This window comes from Pleurodeles waltl, chromosome 6 (genome assembly GCF_031143425.1).
Source record: "Pleurodeles waltl isolate 20211129_DDA chromosome 6, aPleWal1.hap1.20221129, whole genome shotgun sequence".
Classification (NCBI taxonomy): Eukaryota; Metazoa; Chordata; class Amphibia; order Caudata; family Salamandridae; genus Pleurodeles; species Pleurodeles waltl.
Genome location: NC_090445.1, coordinates 264,790,488 through 264,800,844, shown reverse-complemented (window position 1 = coordinate 264,800,844; position 10,357 = coordinate 264,790,488). Strand labels below are relative to the sequence as shown.

Below are 10,357 nucleotides of genomic sequence, written 5' to 3'. Positions count from 1 at the left end.
CTGTCTCACAGATATAGTGAAATCTCAGAAATCATTTCACACATTCCGCTTCACAGCATTGGCAGATGTTTCCAGTATGATTCTGCTTAATTTTCTAATTTTTTATGAATAATCTTACTAGAATCTAAAAAGTGGAAAGTAATGAGCTTTATGCCACTATTTCCTATTTCCATTACTGTCAATTAACATACAAAAAATCATAGTAAGATGTACTGCTTAAAAAAACACTGTGTTCAACATGTAGAAGGTGCAATATTTCAACCGATTATGAAGGCTACTTTAAGCAAAAGACATAAATGTTTAACTGTTCTGGCATCACATTCCCGTCCATAAGCACAATAACATGCTAAACCGCTCAGACTAAACCACATAGTATCAGATATGGCCTTAATATAATTTTACGTGCCTTGCATTGCAGGATATATTTAGTGAGAGAGTGTTTTGGCAGCGATGGGTTGGTATTTAACGGGAGTATGTGTTAGCAGTAAGGGGTTGTTATTTAGTGTAGGTGTATTTGGGCAGTGATGGGTTGTTCTTAGCAGGCGTAGATTTTGGTAGTGATGAGTTGTTATTTAGTGGGAGTGTGTTTTCTCAGTGATGAGTTGGTATTTAGCGAGAGTGTGTTTTGTCAGTGATGTGTTAGTAGTTAATGAAAGTGTGTTTTGGGAATGAAGGGTAGTTATTTAGTTCTAGTGTGTTTTAGCAGTGATGAATTTAATGAGAATGTGTTTTGACAGTTGTTACTTAGGGCCAGATGTAGCAAAGGGTTTGCGCCTCGCAAACGTCGCCGTTTGCGAGGCGCAAAAGCCTCTCTGCTATGCAGAAATGCATTTTGCGAGTCGGATCCGACTCGCAAAATGCATTTACGACTCGCAAATAGGAAGGGGTGTTCCCTTCCTATTTGCGACTCGCAATGCTATTCAATTTCATTTGCGACCGCAAAAGCGGTCGCTAATGAAATCTCAGTTACCATCCACTTGAAGTGGATGGTAACCCAGTCGCAAAGGGGAAGGGGTCCCCGTTGGACCCCTTCCCCTTTGTGAATGGAAAAAAAAATATTTTTTCAGAGCAAGCAGTGGTCCAATGGACCACTGCCTGCCCTGAAAAAAACGAAACTAAAGGTTTCGTGTTTTTTTTCCAAGTGCAGCTCGTTTTCCTTTAAGGAAAACCGGCTGCAGATGGAAAAAAAAAACGGCTTTATTAAAAAGCAGTCACGGACTCCAGCAGGCCACCATCCCTGTGAGTGCCCAGACTCGCAATGGGGTCGCAAACTGCGACCCACCTCATTAAAATTAATGAGGTGGGTCTTTGCGACCCCATTGCGAGTTGCAGAAGGTGTCTGAGACACCTTTCTGCATAGAAAATTGCGACTTGCAATTTGCGAGTCGCATGGACTCGCAAATTGCAAGTCGCAATTTGCTTTGTTGCTACATCTGGCCCTTAGTGAGCTTGTGTTTTGGCAGAGGTGGGTTGTTATTTAGTGGGAGTGTGTTTTGGGAGTGATGGGTTGGTTTTTAGTGGGAGCGTGTTTTGCCAGTGATGGGTTGTTATTTAGTGGGAGTGTGTTTTGGGAGTGATGGGTTGGTTTTTAGTGGGAGCGTGTTTTGCCAGTGATGGGTTGTTATTTAGTGGGAGTGTGTTTTGGGAGTGATGGGTTGGTTTTTAGTGGGAGCGTGTTTTGCCAGTGATGGGTTGTTATTTAGTGGGAGTGTGTTTTGCCAGTGATGGGTTGTTGTTTAGTGAAAGTGGGTGTTGGTAGTGATGAGTTGTTATTTAGTGGGATTGTATTTTGGTCGTGATGGGTTGTCATGAGGAGTACCCATGCTATGTCAAGACTCTCACTTCAACTTGGCTTAGAGAAAGATAGACTCCATGCAGAACAACGATTTCCAACAAAAACAAATAAACTTCCTTTATAAGCATGAGTTTCCACTAATCTTGCATATAAAGTGAAATTGTATAAGAAGGTTGTTCAGTTGTTCCACAGTGCGCATCCTCGGGTATCTGTAGGTCTGGCTGTTTCCCTTACAGCATAAATTACAGCTTGTTCGAATCGTAAAAATTGGGCCCCTATTGTTCATGGTAGATGTTTATATTTTAAGTGGTGGATAGTATGTAAAAGGTCAGAAACGGTACTTTACGGAAGTTCAATTACTAACCAGAATAACAGCACATGCAAAGACTGTGGTCGAGAGATGCATTGTTTTCTATGTAAACCAAACCTGTAGCGCACACAGCTAGGTCTGATACTCTACATGCAAATACTACTTAGGACAGGCTAGAACGTGCCTGCCATGGCTATGAAATAATTTAGCCACATAAGTAATTTCCATACACATACCGAAATACAGCAGTTCACATGTACTGCCCGCACATAAATGGACAACGGGGCAACTATAAAAAATGGCAATAGCATTAAACAAAAAAAGTCACGAAGTTGCAAAAAGTGCATATTCTCGATTATTTGTCTATTAACACTGTCGTGTTTCAAATTCTAGAGCTGAAGCATAGAATAATACCCTATTCCGTACAAACATTTAGCAATGTCCCCAAACACAAACGTAAGACAGAGAGCTCTCTGTATGCAAGCGCACCTTGACAAGAGTGCACTTCTCAGAAATGGGTTTAGCTACGTGGAACCTGAACCACATTCAATTGACAACAATAAGAGAGCATCTGAAATTCATGCAGTCATTTTATTTACAATTGTGCTACATCGTGCCAGGCACCATTACCTTAATAGATATAAGTTCCAGTCAAACAGAGAGCTCGTGGATGCACTGCCACCTTAGAAGACCCACATACACATAGGTCAGGTAGCGGCAAAACATGGCAACAAATATTGTTGCAGCCAGAATGGTAGGATCAGCAGAGGAAATTACAATTGAAAAAAGTAAGTTATTTTAAATTAGATATTTTTCAAACACAAATTTAGTTGACCATTATTGCAGGGATCGTGGGTTAGGCAGAATGATGTTTCACTCACAAAAGTTCAGAGCACCTTAGAAACATATCTTGAAACAAGTGGCTTGAAGATACAAGAGGCGACATAGAGCACGGTTACACATTAAATATGTACATTTCGGATAAATGAATAAGAAAAGGAACAACAGCAGTAAAAAAGCAGAAATGAAGCAAAGCCCAGTTATCGATCAGATAAAAAGCGAATTATTGCAATTACTCTTCATCACTCTTTATAGTGGTGTCACAATGTGTTGAATATTACAAAGGGGCTTCGGGCACTGGGATGTGCCTATTCAGTTCATATAAGGAGCACTATACACAGTGGTAAAACATCCAGTCTTTTCCAATATAAACTTTTCTGAAACAAACATCCAGTCTTTTCCAACATAAACTTTTCGGAAAAATTCAAACCACTGCCAACTCTCTAAACAAAAAAGATAAAAGAGGCATCGAAGGTCAATAAGCATTTATCCAAGCATTTTTTGAAGTTCTGTTGCATTCTTTTGAATTGCTGGAGGACGTTCCTGAACCTGCTTTCATTCTGTCTCTATGGGCCCTGTGAATGTTCCAGTTCTTATAGACATCACATGTGCTCATAGCAAACATCAATCACTGCTGATAGCTGCAGCGCTTAGGATGGACAGCCTGTCCTATATCAATTGAACATCAAGAATAACCACAATACAGCCTCCGAGCACTACAGCTAGCCTCTGATCATCAGAAGTCAACACTGAACTACAAGTGGCTAGCACTGAAAATACAGTTCTAAAGCAAAAGTGTTTACAGTCTGGATTTTGAAAACATATTTTTTCAAACTTGCACGATCTTTCAACAGGACAAATTTTTCCTTTGTGTCTGGTCTACGCCTGTGGGCCATGAAACCAGCATGTACTACGTAATACAAGGCAAAGCAATAGTAAGAAGTCTAAGAAAATCAGTTTCCTTTGGTGGCGAATCAAATAGTCCTGCAGAGATGTGACGGACGTGACTCTTGGATGTCACACAACTTTTGAAGGTTTTAGAAACGTAAGTAGATGATCTGTTTCAGTGATGGCTTACCTCCTATTTTCACAGAGATCCATCAAAAAGGCAATTTTATCTGAAAAATAGGCCAATAAGGAAATATTTTTTGTAGAAGTAGGGGAACTGTTTATAACTTTTACACCCTTCAAACCAGTCATCATGTACCAAGTAGTGACTGCTAAATAAGCCCAGCTGAAATAGTTCTCGATAAGGCTAATATTTAATAGACTGGTTCTGCCCCAATCTCATCAGCATTTTAAAGGCAATTGGCTTTCCTTAAGTCTCCTAGTTCTCCAGAACCCAGAAAACCTATGTTGGCCCTCAAATAAATGCAGTCCTTTTCTCTATCTCTCACGATCCTGTATCCATGTGTGGCTAGTATTGCACTGCAGGTTGTACCCTTTGAAGCTACTGAATGCCCAGTGACCTTTATTTAACAACAATGGGCCCAATGAAAAAATAAAGGGGATCACATTTCAACTTAGGTGCATAAAAAGACATTTTAATTTCCAAATTCCCTATCCTGATTCATAGAATCAGGATAAATTGAATTTGACAATTCAGTCAGTGGTTTAAATCCACCAGTTTACAGAACGTGTGTAGTCAGAATCCAGGATCAGGGACTGAAAAAGGAGAGTATCAGGAGCTGGTCAAGTATGAAACCCCAAATAATGTGTCCATTTGATGGCATACCAACATTTTTTATTGCTAGTCACGCCATAGTTAAGAAGTAGGTTTAATAATGAGCGAAAGTAAATATTAAACACAGAGATAGCAGAAACTTGGGAGCTCCACAGGACAGCTTGCAAACCTCACTAGTAAAAGTGGTCAATGTGACCTGCAAAGGAAGGACCGAAATCACGTAATGATGGGTCCTGAAGTCTTTAATAGAGTGGATAAGCACTGCAGAAGGATAGGGCAATCCAAAGTGCCGAAGGTCACAGAAAGTTACAGCAACAACAGTATTCAAATGTTTCCCCCGTGTATAAATTTGAAAATCCCATCCCATAAACTCAGGGTGACGTGATTCTGTGCAGTAGATGGAAACTGGAATATGGCAGCAACAAGGCTCTTCAATATCATTGATCTATAATTGCTTAACGACAGGTTTTTCTATCAGTTTTGCAAGCACTGAGAACGTTGTTATTGGCCAAAAGCTAGTTCTAGAAGGGTAATCCCTGTTTTTTTCACAGTAGTGTAACAACACACTCCTTTAAAGAGCTATGGACTGTGAATTGTACAGAAGGTAGATTTAGTAAGTGAGTCTAATGTACGGTCCTTCATGAAGTGACTGGATTGAGAATAAGAAGTTGTGCTGTGTCATTTACTAAGATAAGTTTTAGATGATAAATAAAGATCAGATCTAGTACTGGTCCCCAGGTATGTCTTATGGGCTGACAATGGATGGTTATTAGTCAGGGTCACCGACTGGTGACTGCATTCTCCTTATGAAAATATATTTAGACAGTTGCACAGCTCGCTTGAAGGTGTAACTGGTGTCGACTAATGAGAGGGGTCAAAAACAGCAGAAACCATTTTAAAAGTTGCGGAGTCCTGACCTACAACTGTTGGTAACATATCCCAAAAGGCTTTTTAGCTGTGACAGTAGCTGCTTTATAACTTTTGAATGTAATAAGATATTCTTGTTAACCCTTGGACAGAGATTTTTCTGCCTTTCATTTCTAACCGTCTTCTAAGGTAAAACAATGAGGGCTAAACTACTCCATTGGAGATTTGTCATCTATGCAACAATCTTTTTATATACCAGATCTCACTCTGAGAAAGCACTGACATTCGCCTTCTAGTGGGTCACACCTTTAGGACTTCCTCAGTATCTCCATGAGTAGTGCTGCTCTTCGGGCATGATGACTCGGACAAAGATTTAAATAGTGGGCGGGTTGAGGGAAATTATATCAGACTAGTGAGCAGAATTTTAAATGTCGGTGGTCGTAACCCTCTATTTGAACCATCGTGGCAGAGCATCGCTATGTTAAGTTCACATGTTAATAGCTCAGACTTGACAGTCCATGAATAGACTGTGTCATTACTTCTTGTACAATAAAACTTTGGGCCTGATTATGAGTTTATCGAGTGGTACACCATCTGTCAGGGTGGCGAAGGACTGCCACCATTTTGACAGACCACCCACTTTCAAATTCAGAGACCACTTCCAGCATAGCGGTTTCATTCAATGTACAGACAGTTTGATGCACCATCGGTTTTGACAGCTTTTACCAAACTTTTTTTTACATATTTTTGTTTTTCAGAACCAAACTCCCAAAGAGGGAGTTTGTTTCTGAACAGCGAACAACTAATCTTGCCAACACCCTGGGAGAATTGGGGTCATTATTTATTTTTCTGTCCCTCGCCACAAGGATTTTGCTGGCAGTGACAGAAAAATAGACAGCCCACCCTGCATAGGACAGGCTGGGCAATGTCCTTCCTCCTATGGCTCATACTATATTGTTCATACTCCGTTGGGCTGTCAGAGGAGGTATTCTTTGACACTGTCAATGGGGGCTCCATTCACAGAATATTTAAGGTTCGCCCGTCTTTAAATGAGGCATGCAGACTGAGAGTTTGGAGGAAGGGTACTCTAAATGAGGCTCCTTTTCTTTGGACATGCTTTTAAGAGACATCAATCTGAGGCTGCATTATCAAAAGCGCCACAGGTAGCAATTAGCGTGTTCAACCAAATTATGCAACTGTAATGCAGTCTGGTGCTTATAGAATCAGCCACCAATGCCTGTGCTACCTCTTTCATAATACGGACTGTGCCAGTGCTATATGTGCTGTAGTGCGCCTCCTGGGGCGAGGCTTGAAAGAGAGAAAAGAGGGTCTCAGGGAACCTACAGGAATAGTTACTGATTGCATCACCTGCCGAGGGTTTCACTTTCACTAAATAATTGCTACAAGTGAGGAGTAGGTTTGCTCCTGCAGTGAGAGCAGCACATTCATTATTGTGGGGCGCACAGACCCAGTTAATGGTGTCTCCTGACACAGACCATGGCAGAGTCTTCTACCTTTTATACAAGTCATGGTGTTTACAGTACAAAGCACATATAAGAAAAATGTTCATACTCTCTTTTCCAAAACTCCTTATTCTGACAGCAAACAAGTGGAACAAAAGATAAACCACGCAGGGCACAGCCCCCATGCCAAACAATAAGCTCAAGATAAGGCCACCAAACATCTGCAGTGTTGAGCAGAAAAGAAGAAACATACTCTACTCCATTCAGAGAGTAACATGACAAATTCAAACATGTCATTGTGCCTCTTTAATAGAGATTTCGACAAAATACTACTGGGCAGGTTTGGTGGTGGAACTTCCATCCAGAAGAATGGACTGTCTACCTACTCTGCAAAATTGCCTCTCAGACAGTCACTTCAACTTTAGTTATCTGGCATGGCAGTAAGGGGATTGTTCCTCAAGGAGGCCGTCTCTGCTGTGGGAGGGCTCTTTGGAAAGCAAAAATCTCCAGCAGAATTTCCACCAATGTCAGTGGCACTTGGTGGAATTTCTGCCACTAACAGTGGGCACATGTCTAGCCTTCCTGACAGGAAGGTCTCAACATGTTAGGGGCACCATGATTTATTTTCACAGAAACCATACCCTTCTTTCAATGGTGGCCTCTTAAACAGAAAACTCTGTCAGAAAATGGTGGCAATTAGACTCTCCAGGTTGGGCCGCTGACCGGCCACGTTCTTTCCAGAGTTTACTTTCCTTCTTTGCAGAAACAAAGACTTCTGGCAATGAGATGTGGTTTGACGGCATAAGATACAGACAGGACAAGCATTTTTTAGTGGAATATGTCTTACTGCCCTCTTCTAAATGAGGCTATCTAAATGGGTTTTTCAAACGTTGATCACACCAGTGATTACAAAAATCTTTATTCAATTTCAGCTACACTAATTGGTGAGCATTTCTTTATCCTACTCTTTGTTACTACCCATGTCTTTAGCCAGCTACAATTCAACAGGAATGGTATGCACCTCAGCCCGCACTACCAAATAATGTAATTGATCTTGGAAAACCATTGATTTTGGGGATTAGGGCCTAGTTGAGGGTGACGTTCTAAGCAGATCTGACTTGTTTCTTGGGATCAAAAGTCTGCATAGAGTTAATTTCGCATTGCATGAATTCGTTTAACATACAATGTATCTGCCACGAATACATATCAATCATAGTTAAAGTGAATGAATCGCTTTCCCTGCTGAACACAAGGTATTTTGGTAAATGTTGCTGGACCATAATTATTGTTGCCACAAAATGAAACCATCCCGGTGATAAGGCATTCTAATCGAACTACTCGTGTATGATTTAAAAAAGGCATGTATGATCGTAAATATCCCTTCGTAAATATCAAGCAAGATCACTGTAAACGTTTGATCGATTGCTATGCAGAGCAATCCATCAAAACAAGTCCAGCTTTAAAGAGGGCCCTTGTTCCTAGGACCATTGTGAAAATGAAATGCAATCAACAAATGGTCTCTCGCTCAATCCTAGCTTCTGAATCCTTGCCAAAGGGAGGGCTGCCCTTTCTTAATCTTTGTTTGCCTCCATTGCAGAACCAGGTACTGTATAGGATAGCACTGAGAACGAATTACTGCTCATGTGAGCCACTTATAATAACACTTCAGTTCATAGGCCTGCTTAGCAGAGGGGTGGTAATGACTAATATTATGATGTTTTGAGTGTGTGACGTAAAACTAAAAGTGATTGGGACGTGACTTCTAGCCTAGATCCTACCTGCCAATGCGCACCAGCCTATAGATATAAAAACTTAATGTTGCCTGCCACCCACAAGACTGTGTCCTGTCAAACGTTTTTTGAAGAAGCATCCTACTTCCTGCTTTGATATTAACTACTGAACGAAAGAGAAGTTTTCCTTATGGGTCTATTTTCCACTATCTAAATAGAAGATCAAACAACATCGGTGATAACCTTCTGGTCATGTAAGAACCAAGAGCCTGGTCACACATCAAAATGGCTGATGATCATTTGGGCATGTAACATCCAAGCACCAACTGAGTGAAGGAGATTATGAATCAAAAGACAACCTTTTCCAAGTCTTCTCGCCAAACCTCCAACAATATGATCAGCAGTTTCAGATGTGGTATGCTTCACCAAACAACCAGGAAAAATCTGGAACCATAGATTTAGGAAAAGTGTGCATACTTACAGTTTTGAAGTCCCTATGAGTGCATTCCTGACCCTTGTACTTGCAGTAGAGCATCATATCCTTTAGGTCGTGACCCACACGGTCAATAAACTCACGCATGCTAAAGAGCTTGGGCTTGGACTGCTTAAAATGTGTCTTCTCCTGTAGAGTCGCCAGGACAACTGGATCTGCCTGCTGAGGTTCCAGAATGTGTCCATTGACATCGAGCAAGGCTAGGAGCTCACCAGCATGGAAGAGGTCATTGGTCGTAAGCCTGGAGAAGCGATATTCATTGAGGTTACATATAGTGACAGCAGGGAAGATAAGGCTGTGGGCCACTACCTCGTCTACTTTTGTGACATGGTCATAGGAAAAGTAGTAGGCCACTCTCTCTGAACTCTCCACTACAAGCAGGCCGAGGCAGCCGGCAAAGGCCACCGTCCACAAGCAGCGCCTCATGGTCAAAGGCCCATATGTGAAGATGTAGCGGATTCCATGGAATGTGGACGTGCTGGCGAAGATTTGGAGGCTGGAGGGCTGCAGGCTCTCCATGCTGCCCTCACTGGCACACTCCTTTAGATCCATTTGGTCATTAAGTTTCCCACAACTTATTCAGCCTGGCTTTCAATGTTCTCCTGGTCAATTGGTTATAGAGGTTCCTCAGAAGAATTCAGACATAGATTCCCACTGGGAGAATATGCAGGCTGGAGAGGAGTGCTGCGGAATTCTTAGGGCCACAGCAATGGCTTGTCAGGGGCAAATATTTATGGTACAAACAGCATTCAAACTCTGGCTCCAGATTTCCTTAGTGCGATAAGGATTGTTTTTTGTTTAGGGAGACACCAGGGTAATGAGGGAGAGCTGGGTGGAGAGGGGAGAACGGGATAGCCAATGAAACATCGGTCCTTCCTCCTACATATACACACACACGCTCGCGCACTCCTACAGAAGGAGCGAAGATTTCTAAAAAAAAATATGCTTAAAAGGAGTTGTCAGCTCTCAGCCTGTTAACTAGTGCGTAATGTAGCAGTCCGCAGGGACGTGTGCTTCACGGGCTTGAGCTTTCTCGGGGCTGGAACGACTTCACATTGATTGCTCGGGTTTGTGTGATGATGTGGAGAGCGGCTGGACTTAGCTAACCCCTCCGGACGCTATTCCAGAGGCCGCCATTCCGGTGCACGAGCTCTTCGGATCGAAAGAAGACAGAG

General features: G+C 41.9%; 1 pseudogene; it reads right to left on the bottom strand.

The window, feature by feature from the left end:
- Positions 1-9,095: 9,095 nt before the first annotated feature.
- Positions 9,096-9,734, bottom strand: LOC138301520 (acid-sensing ion channel 2 pseudogene; annotated as a pseudogene).
- Between the last annotated feature and the right edge of the window lie 623 nt (positions 9,735-10,357).